Here is an 11389-nt window from a genome sequence, read left to right on the forward strand (position 1 = left end):
TGGAGCCTGGAATCAAACTCATATCTGTCTGGCCCTGGTGTCTCTCTCTCTCTCTCTTTCTCTCTCTCTTTCTCTCTCTCTCTCTCTCTCTCTCTCTCTCCCTCCCTCCCTCCCTCCCTCCCTCTCTCCCTCCCTCCCTCTCTCTTTCTCTCTTTTTTTTTCTTCAGCTTTATTGAGATTACCACTATAGTGTTAGCTAACACCTCCATCACATCACATGATTACCCTTTTTTCTTTTCTTGTGGTGAGAACATTTAAGATCTACTCTTAACATATAATACAATATTATTAACCATAATGCCATGCTGTACATTAGATCCCTGGAACTTATTTGTCTTAAAACGAAGTTCATACCTTTTGACCAACATCTCACTCTACTCTGTTTCTATAAATTTGGCTTTTTTAGAATCCACATATAAGTGATACCTTACCATATTGGTCTTTCTCTGGATTATTTCACTTAGTGTAATGCCCTCACGGTCCATTCATGTTGTCGTAAATGACAGGATTTCCTTCTTTCTCACAGATGGATAATATTCCATTGTGTGTGTGTGTATGTATGTATATCACATCTTTTTTATCCATCTGTTGATGGACACTTAGGTTGTTTTTGTATCTGTGAATAATGCTGCAGTGAACACGAGAGTGCAGACGTCTCTTCAAGATCCTGTTTTCATATCCTTTGGATATGTACTAGAAGTAGGAATGCTGGATCATATGGTGGTTCTATTTTTAATTTTTGAGGAATGAGGTAAGACTCTTAGTAGTCTGTCCACTGTTCCCTGAATTCCGAGGTTTTACAGTCTGTCTGTTGGGAGCAGACGCTATTCCCAGCCCTGTTTGAGCTCTGGGCATTCTTCTCTCTAATCCTTTCAGGTAGTTTTCTTGCATGCATGCAGTGGACACTGGAGGGGAGACCCTCTGCAGATTTCCAGGGTTCTCTCTCCTCTCCAGTGCTCTGCCCTGCAAACTCTAGCTGCCATGGTATTCCCTGACTTCTGCTCTGTCTCTTCAGCTCAGAGAGCTGGCTTGGCTTTCCTTTCTTCCCCACTTTGTGGCCTCGAAACTCTCAAAGCAATACACTGGGGCAATCCTAGGGCTCACCTCATTTGTTTCCCATTCCTCAGGGATCACTGTCCTTTGTTGCCTGATGTCTGTTCTCCTGGAAACCATGTTTCATAGATTTGTCTTGGTTTTAGTTGTTTCAGGCAGGAGGGTAAATTGGTCCTTGTTACTCCATCTTGGTTGGAATTGAAAGTTCCCTCTAGGTGTCTTCCCCCCCCGCCCCTCGAGTAAAAATTAAATGGTGAATTAACCAAAGTGTACAACTCAGTGGCTTTTAGTACATTCAGTGTTAGGCAGCCATGACTACTACCTAATTTCAGAAAATTTCATCACTCCAAAAAAAGAAACCTATGCAGTCATTCCTCATTTCATTTACTTTTTAACGATGCCCCACTGCCCTCTGGAATTTGCCTGGCTCACGCCTATCCATCCTTTAGCTCTCCACCGAGATACTTCTCTTACCAGATGCCTTTCCTGATACCCTGAGATTGAGCTAGGTTCCTTCCTTTTTGCTCAGTTGGCCCCAGACTCTTAAACTTCTGGCGCTTAGCACGCTAAGCTGTGTCTGTCTGTTTGGCTGTCTGTCTCTTCTGCCACCCTGGGAGCTGGCTGATGTCTGTCTGCTGTTGTGTCTTACCTGGCACGTGGTAGGTACCCAGGTATTTGCTGAAATGAATATGTCCTCAGTCCCCGATTCTTAAGAGTTCCGGTGACTGCAGCATGTCCAATGTTAGCGTCATGCAGAGTCAGGGCCGAGGAGCCTAACCCCATCAAAGGTTTCTGCAGAGAGGCGGTGGCGGAGCACAGGTGTGGGGGGCTGCCTCCCCCCCACACAGCGTAGGTAATCATTTGTGTTCCGAGAAGTTCCCAGCCATCAGGGTGGAAATGTGAACCCGTTTTCCTTCTTCTGTAATTACTACCAGTGGTGTTTTGTTGACCTCTTCTCCTGGCTGGGTGTGATGGGTGATGCTTAACAGAATCTCAACAGATTCCTTAGCTCTCTGGTTACTTTTGGTTAAAATGAATTTGGGGCTTGGAATATAAGCCTCAGTCCTGTTCCTTTCAAAACTTCAGTCTCACACTCACTTTGAGCTCTTCTCCCTGTCCCGCAGCACAGGCTAGAGCTGGGACTCAAGCACGTGCCTGTTCAGCTCTCCTCCCACCTCCCCTCCCCTGAAGCTGCCAGGCCCCTCGGGAGCCTTTGGCAGCCCAGTGCCAGGGTGGGCACCTGGAGGGAGAAGGGACTCTGCTCGTGGGACCGGATGCATGTTGGTTATGAACAGCGTCCTGGCTTTGCTCTGGGTCTGGGGCTGTGTGTGATCACACAGTCCTCTATGGCTGTGGACCCCCGTCCCTCCTAAGGCAGCCATGCCTCTTCCCACACTTCTCCCAGGTGGGCCTCCTATTGCTTGGTCCACAGCCATGGCCTCTGCCCTTCTGTTAATAACCACCTGGGTCCTTTCCACAGGAAAGGGGTCACAGTAATAACCATGGGGACCTTCGAGGGCTACAGAGAATGGGATGGGGTGAAGGTTTCCCAGGCACACCACGTCAGAGGCTCTTCAGACCCTGTAGTCCTCGACTACTCTGGCAGGTGAGAAATCTCTGGGCCACGAGCAGGCACCAGTGTTTGAGTTCAAGTCCCCACCCGCCAGTGATCCCCCCTCCCTCCCCACAGTGCAGTGAGAAGACAGAAAAAGACACCCACCATATTCTCAGACACCCAGAATGCTCCCCACCATGCTTGGCTCTGCTGGTGGTACCAGGGGGGCCTATAATTTCTGCAGCTCAGCAGGTGTGCACCTAGGGGACAAGATACCACTTTCTCTTTCTTGCAGGTCCCCCAATCTTCACATGTGATTTGTTTAGAGCTACTCTTAGCTACGGCGGGGGCGGGGGGGGAGGAACCACGCCCTCCCACCATGGACATGGGTTTTCCCTGCAGACACCCAAAAGCTAACTCTTATCAGGCTTTCCTTTCCTAATGGTTGACGCTCTCCGGGGCTGGTTCTGGCATCTCTCAGCAAGCCCAGAACGAACTTTAGAACATGTTGCATTTCGTGGCTTTTGGGGACCTTAGCCCCATGTGCTCAAGCAACAGGAGCAATGAAATAGCAGATCTTCCATCCCTCTCTAGCTCGAGTGAACGCCTGCTGAGGGGTGGTTTATCTTTGCAGTCTCCAAGTCCACAGCCATGCCTGGCGTAGACAGACAGTTTATGGGATTGAGTTACAGCAGGAAGCATGACAGCCAAGTGGCTGCCTGTGTCCCTGGGTGCACGTGCTCCCAGGAGGATGCGTGCTTATATTCCCGATGAAGGGGCCTCTTTCCCATGAGAGGAGCCTGGATGGATGAGCCACTTCTCTTCCCAGAGCACGAAGTGGAACAAACTGCAGGCCCTGCCTTCCTCTGGTGCCCGAGGAGTGGGAGGGGGTTGCCACGACGATAGCATGCACCATACTTCCTGCCCATGCTGCAGCACTGCTGCAGGGGTGCGAGCTGCCTGCCGTTGTTATGCTGCTCAGACCCCAGGCCCCGGTTGTCTTCTGGTGTCCTACACACTCGCACTGACACACCAGAGGGGACAGCCCACTGGGGGCACTGTGGGGAGACTAACCGAGGGATGTAGTCCAGGGACGGGACGCGTAGTTAAGAAGCATCTTGGTCTTCCTGGAAAGATCAAAAGCTAGTTGAGCAGTGTTGTGCATTCCTTGGTTGAAAACTGGGCGTGTAACTAGAGCAGTGAAACAAATTATATTTCAGTCCTGCAGAAAGACTGAAAGAGGCAGAGGGGTGAGGCTGGTGTGGAGAGATGCTGAAGGGGGCAGTCAGGTGGAGAGAGACAGGGAAGTCCCCAGACTCATACCTTGAAAAGGAAACAGAACTGGGAACTCAGAAGGTAGCAGACATAACACCACACAGGGCTTGGCACCCAGCCGGCACTCATACTCAGGCCTGTTGAATTTTATAGGAGGGATGTGTTCCTAAGACCTTGCGTAATTAAAAATTAAGTAATTGAAGACTAATCCTCACATGGATGCTATATTAGTGTTCTTGGGCTTCCATAAAAGAATACCCTAGACTGGGGGCTTAAACAACAAAACTTTATTTTCGGACAATTCTGGAGGGTACAAGTCCAAGGTCAAGATGTTGGTAGGTTGATCCTTCCTGAGATTTCCCTCCTCTGGCTTGCAGATGGCTGCCTGCTGTCTGTCCTAACATGGTTTTCCCTCTGTGTCCTAATCGCCTTAAAGGACACCAGTCATATTGGATTAAGGTCTACCCTAAGGACCTCGTTTTAATTTAATTAGCTTTTTAAAGGCCCCATCTCCAAATGTAGTCACATCCTGAGGTACTGGGGGTTAAGAATTCACCATATGAATTTCAGGTGTGGGGAGGAGAGACCCAATTCAGCCCATAATAGATATTGTGTGTTTCTATTAAAGAGGCAAAGCTAAGTGGTAGTGACATAAACATAACTTACACTTCATTTTTAAACCTGTTAAAACTTTGAAAAATGATTCTTGATAAATTCTGAAAAATTGGTAGATGCTTTGCAGTTTAAAATTTTGTGTAGGGGCTTCCCTGGTGGCGCAGTGGTTGAGAGTCCGCCTGCCGATGCAGGGGACGCGGGTTCGTGCCCCGGTCCGGGAAGATCCCACATGCCGCGGAGTGGCTGGGCCCGTGAGCCATGGCCGCTGAGCCTGCGCGTCCGGAGCCTGTGCTCCGCAACGGGAGAGGCCACAACGGTGAGAGGCCCGCGTACCGCAAAAAAAAAAAAAAAAAAAAAAAAAAAAAAAAAAAAAATTTGTGTAGAAGATGACTTAATAACCTTTTATTTTTAGTGTTAGAAATCTGCATAGTCCAGTTTCCTTTTTTATGCAGAAAATATCTATTGAGTGGTCATTGTGCACCAGGCACCATTCTAGGCACTGAACAAAACAGATACAAATATAGCATATAGATACAAATATAGCATTGAACAAAACAGATGCAAATCTCTGTCTTCATCCTAGCTGGAAGAAACAGACTATCTGCAAAATAATAGTAAGTTACACCATATGCTATAAAGTGGTAGGTGCAATAGAAAAAATAAATTAGAGAAGAGGGTATGTCCTTTGGGTGGGTTGGAATTTTACATATTATAGATGGCCACATTGAGAAGGTACTTTAGAAAAAAGATCGGAAGGAAGTGAGGGAGGAGCCCTGAGGACATCCAGGGTTAGGACTGTCTAGGCAGAGGAGAGAGCGAGTGCAAAGGCCCTGAGGTAGGAGTGGACTTGGCATGTTTGAGAAAATGCAGAAAGGTCAGAAAGGCTGGGGCGGGGGCGGGGTTTGAGTAATAGGGAGAGGATTGGGAGACAGTGCCAGAGAGGTAGACCGGGACTAAATCATGTAGAATCTTGAAAGCCATGGAAATTAGTTTGGATCTTAAGTGTAGATTCCTGAAGGACCAAAAGATTGTTGAGGACAGGGTAGTGCTGAGCTGGGAAGATGGGGAGTGGGGTGCCTGAGGATCAGGTTGCAGAGAGTTTGAAGTTATTGGTAGTGATGGTGTCCAGGAGATGACCACAGGAGTAAGTGACTCAGGTAGGTGGAAGCCAAGCTCATTGTAGGAGAACTGTAAGGGAATTTTGAGAGCAGGGTCTTGGAGGGAATAAGCAGAATGAAGGAGTGGTATTAGAGAGAATGGCAGTGAGCCAAGAGTCAAATTCTTCAAGGAGGGAAGGGTTTGTTTTTGACCCAGGTGTTTGCAACAAGACAGGCAATGGATGGTGTAGTCTGTTCACGTGAGGTTGGACCTGGGGTTTTAGGACAGAGGGAGGGCATGTGGTCTGGAAGCAGCAGTGGAGCAGAAGCCTCCTCTTCACTGATGCTCATGGGAGGCCTGGGAGGGATGGCAGCTGGGGGCCACAGTTCCCTCTAGGTGTGAAATGTGATTGACTTCTAGGATATTGCTCTTGATGACTTTATTTATTTAATGAAACCTAAATGGGATTATTACTTCTTAATATTAGGCTTCTCAGTCTAGATGAAATTGAGTGAGGATTTTTCAGAAGTTCTTTTCCTTAAAAATGGAATAACGGTTAGGAATTAATCGTTTATGCTCCTTGGTCTTCAGATGGAGGTCTTCAGAGCCTCTTTTTACTGCTTGTAGGATTCTGTCCCGAGGTTCATCATTGCCTTGACACGCTACATCCAGAGCACAGTGGGAGAAAAAGTTGACTTAGAAGACGTGCAGTTGCCAGGAAAAGAGAAAGAATGGAGGGAAAAAGGAAGAAAAGGCATTTGAAACGTCAGTAGGAATGTTTTGGGTGGAATGAACTTCGGCGAGAAGTGACTCATTCGCCCTACAGATAGGAAGTCACAAAGCAGTGTTCTCCAAGGGTGCCTGGGACCCAGGGGCCCCGAGACCCTTTTAGGGGTGTGTGAGGTCAAGACTCTTTCAGGAATAGCACCAAGATGTTTTTTGCCCTTTTCATTCTTTTTCACAAGCATATAGTGGAATTTTGTAGAAATTATGTGAAGTGTGATATCACAGCTGATAGAATGTAGCAGCAGATAGAAGAATCCAGCTCTCTTCATGTAAGCCAGATATTAAGGAATTCTGCAAAAGTGGGGACTTCCCTGGCGGTCTAGTGGTTAAGACACTGCGCTTCCAACGTAGGGGACGCAGGTTCAATCCCTGGTCGGGGCATTAAGATCCCACATGCCATGCGGCCTCCCCCTCCAAAAAAAAAAAAATCCTTAAGACACATATTTTAAAAAAAAAGAAATCTGCAAAAAGTATAACAATGTCAGTCTCACTAAATGTTTTTTTATTTGAGAAAATACTTTTCATAAAAATATGTTAATTATATTAACATTAAAAGGGTTATTACAATATTTAAATCAACTAGTAAATATTTTTAAATTCCCATTTAAATTTCTAATGCTGTATATATATATATCGATAGATATAATCCTTATAAACAAAACGAAGGCTCTTTGTGGTCCTTACTTTTTAAGAGTGTAAAGGAATCTTAAGACCAAACAGTTTGAGAACTAGTGGATAAGAGGCCAGGCTCTGGAGTTAGTGTGCTTGGGTAGGAATCCAGGCTTTGTGATCTCAAGCAAGTTACTTAACCTCTCGGAGACTTTAGTTTCCTTGTCTATCAGCTAGGCCACCTTATACAGGTATTGTGAACAAGTGAAATAATGCATTAATACCACTTTGCACAGTTCTGGGTATAAGAATGATCATTTCAAAAATGTTGATTATTACTTCATCAGTTGACTGAATGCATAATTCTTTGCTAAGTGCTGGGAGGATGTAAAATGGCATAAGTCACAGCTCCTACTCTGAAGGGGTTTGCTGCCCAGGTAGAGATTTCTGGATTTGTAGTCTGCACCTTTGAGTTCAATTCCCAGCTGTTGACCAGCAACCTCACCTTGAGCGAGCCAGTTCCTGTGGGTAAAGTCTGATAATAAAGGCATTGTGGGACTTCTCTGGTGGCGCAGTGGATAAGACTCTGTGCTCCCAATGCAAGGGGCCCGGGTTTGATCCCTGGTCAGGGAACTAGATCCCACATGCATGCCACAACTAAGAGTTCACATGCCACAACTAAGGAGCCCACCTGCTGCAACTAAGACCCGGTGCCACCAAATAAATAAATATTAAAAAAAAAAAGGTATCCGTGAGGCTCCGCTGAGGAGATGGTAAATTCCCGCTGTATCTTCCAGGCACTGCTGTCCCCTGACGTAGTTTAACACTTGGATTTGTCCTTCTCCTTGAAAATTACGCTGTCCTTCCTGCTTTCCATTTCCGGAACCTGCTTTTCTTCCCGAGATATGTAACTATGCCACTAGAGGGCACCCCCTGCCTTCTTATTCATTCATCGTCTGCTGTTTCTTATTTGGAAATGTTCTTTTAGCTGAGGTGGGTGGCAAGTCCCGATTTTGTCTTCAGGACACTCTCAGCTCGGTGAGTGTGCTACGTTTTGTCTGAAAATCCCGACTCTGTTTATCAGTCGATACAGGTTTACTGAGACTTCTTTAAATAAAACTGGAGGGAAGGCGTTGGTGGAAAGGAGATTGTGGGTATCACCGCCACCACCAGACATTACAGATCATGGACTCCATGCTAGGCGGTGCTCAGTGCTTCACGTGCATCGTCTCATGGACTCTCAGAGTAACACTAGCGGGCGTAGGTATGGGCACTCATTTTTAATAGTTGGAAGCCTGGGCTGTGATTGGTTAAGTAACTTGTGTGAAGGCCAGTGTGTTGGATCTGGTTCAAATCCCGGTGAAGTGTGCTGATGGCAGAGGAGGGTGGCCTGCAGGGAGACAGGATTTGCACAGAAGAGGACCAGCGAGAGTTTGGTCAGGCAGGGGAAATGGTCTCCAGAGGAGCTTGCACTGCCTGTGAGCCCTGAAAGCAAGGAGCAGGTCTTACTGCTCTAGGGTGGTGATTCTCAGCCTTGTCAGACACAAACACCCCTTTCTGTAGAAAGTATTTTACAACAACCATTTTACTATTCTGAAGTGAAATTCAAAGGCAGTATATATCTATGTTTACATATATACTTACATCTAATACGAAGGACAGTACTACCTATCAGTTGAGTATCAGGCTGGCGGGTGTACACAGACCAGACGATGGAAAGTGCCAGCATAAATCCCCAAATGGTCCACTAGGGGGCGGCGTACTTCTTCCACGGCTGTGAGCCCTTCCCCCAGTCGACTCCCCTCGAGTTGCCTTTGGGCCGCTCCCCTCTCCCGTCCCAGTGGTCTCATGTCACACTCCTCCTGGGGTGGTGTGATTGTCTCCCTCTGAGGGCCCCTTAGTGGTCAGGGGGCAGGCGGGGAGTGAAGAGAGGAAGTCACAGAGCATGGAGCTGACCCCCAAGTGGGTGTGCTAGATTTCTAATCACATGAACGTGCCATGATCAGAGTCATGTGCTTTAAAGTTTTACTTTTGTTGTTGAGTCATTTGCTTAAAAAGTGATTATGAAGTTACACGTTTGTCTTATTTTCATTAAATTATTTTTGAGGTTACTTTGTATTGTAGCAAGTGGTAACTATCGATTTAATTTTTTCTTTAGTGGATTTAATTTTTCTTTAACCTAAATACATTTATTTATTTATTAAATACGTATATTTAAATAGAAACCTTAAATGAATATATAAATGTAAAACATATCACTTGGCATAATTAGAGGGTAACCTAAAAATTTAAAAAAACCCAAATAAATAAAACAATGTTACTACATTCTTGCTGTACTTTGGTTTCCCACCAAAGGTCTAGTCTCTCTCTATAAAAAAAAGAAGTTTAACAAGTGTTAAAGACAGAGTCACACCAAACCAAGACTAGCCTAAAGTAATCAGAGAACTAAGAGAGAAGTGAAAGGGAATATTTTTCTCACTATTTAAGAGAATCCATGTTGTTTAAAGCTTTACCTGTACTCCTAAAATCACCTCCCACACAACAGTGGATGAAAATGTCTCCTACTCTGGAGACATTGGTACAGCAGATGGCTTCCTGGACTTGGGAGTCAAGGGACCACTTACTAGCTGTGTGTCCTGCACATGTTGCCTGCCCTCTCTGGGCCTCTTTGTCCTCACCTGTAAAATGAAGAGGTTAGAAGAGATGATCTCTGAAGTTCTTCTGGATCTAACAGTCGAAGACTCTGAAGCCCTGATTCTCATCAGAAGGAGATCCAGGACTTAAGGTGAGCATCCTCTTGTTTTGTGCTTAGAACCTTTGAAGGGGGCTGGGGAAAACCATGGATTCTCAGAAATTCCAACTAGCACCCTCTCTCCCTCAGGGCAATTTAGCCTGACATAGCAGAGTTCTAAACTCTAAACTGAGAGTTTAGAACCTGGATTCCAAGAGACCTGGATTTAAATCCCTGCTTGGCCTCCTACAAGTTTTGTGACTTTGAGCAGTTTTGTCCCCAGTTTCTCAAGCTATAAAATAGGGGTGATAGTATTTATCCTTATTGTGACGATGAAATTATAATGTCAAGTGCTTACTACAGTGCCTGGCCCGTGGCTTAGCAGTGATTCCTGTTTATTATGATAATTCCTAAGATGCATTTGCTCATTTTTAATGAAACTTGGTGGTATCCTGGAAGGAAGCCATTGGGGGAAACTATTTGGTGGCCCTGTTCCCAAAATCTTTAAAACTGATGAAGTGAATATTATAGACGCCCAAGAAGGGGAGGCCTTGTCTGAGAAAGGTGAGTGTGAATGTATAAGGCTGTCCCACCTACACATGGCCTTGGTAGTAATGGGGGGGCCAAGCGTATTTGTGTGGGTTTTAGGACTTTGAAAAAAATAATTTTTTGTTTTTAAAGCATTAGCTGAGCAGCTTGTGGCTTTCCAGCCCACAGGTTTCCTGCGTCTCGGCCTGGCCCCTTGGTGCAGGTGCCTGTGAGTGTGTGCGTGGGACAGGGGAGATGGGGGGATGGCAGAGTGACACAGTTTCCCGCTTGTGGCCCCTGATCCACTCTCCCACCACGACAGGCCTGTTCTGGCCCACGTGGAGCTGGGCCAGGTGGCTGGGGCAGTGGGAGCCTGTCGTTTGGAAGAGCGGCATTGCTCGTCCTGGGAACATCTATCTCTGAGGTCTTGCTGCCACTTCTGGGACATTCCTGACCAGATGGAGTTCCCCTGATGACATTTTTTTGGGATGATCATGTGACAACTACTCCCTAAAACATAGAGAGTTCTGTTGTTTGAGCTGTGGACCTGGATTTTCTTTCTGACCTGACCACTAATGGGCTCTGTGACCTTTCTGAACACTTCTCTTCCCTTCCTTATTTGTAAAATGAAAGATTAGATCATACGAGTGGTTTTTAAGTGATAAGTTATTTCTGTACATGTGGGGTAGGTATCACAGCACCTTTGGACAAGCTGATGAGAGTTATAGACTCTCTCTCCAGAAGAATGTAGGTCCCCACACATTTTATATAAAATTTCAGGCTGTTCCAAGACGCCCCTGGAAATCCCTCCGTGGACTCCAGGTGGCAAACCACTGATTCTGTGCTTCATTCAGCTTACAAGCTTCTATGAAGCCCCTGCCTTCCAAGTTGGCTTTCCTGCTGAACCCGAACCAAATGAAGAACTTGTCAATTTGTAAACATGTGTTTAGTACACTCTCCCTCACAGTCCAGCAAAGTCAGTCTCAGCTCAGCAGGGCCGTGCAAGAGCTGTGCTACCAGGGCCTTTTCATGTGGCCATGCAGGTTATTCCCTGCGCAAGCCATCCGCAGTTGATGGCCAAGCCTTTTCCTAATTCACACAAAGGTGGGTCATGGGCCAGTAATAGCCTTTGCAACATA

Source organism: Phocoena phocoena, chromosome 3 (genome assembly GCF_963924675.1).
Source record: "Phocoena phocoena chromosome 3, mPhoPho1.1, whole genome shotgun sequence".
Taxonomy (NCBI): Eukaryota; Metazoa; Chordata; class Mammalia; order Artiodactyla; family Phocoenidae; genus Phocoena; species Phocoena phocoena.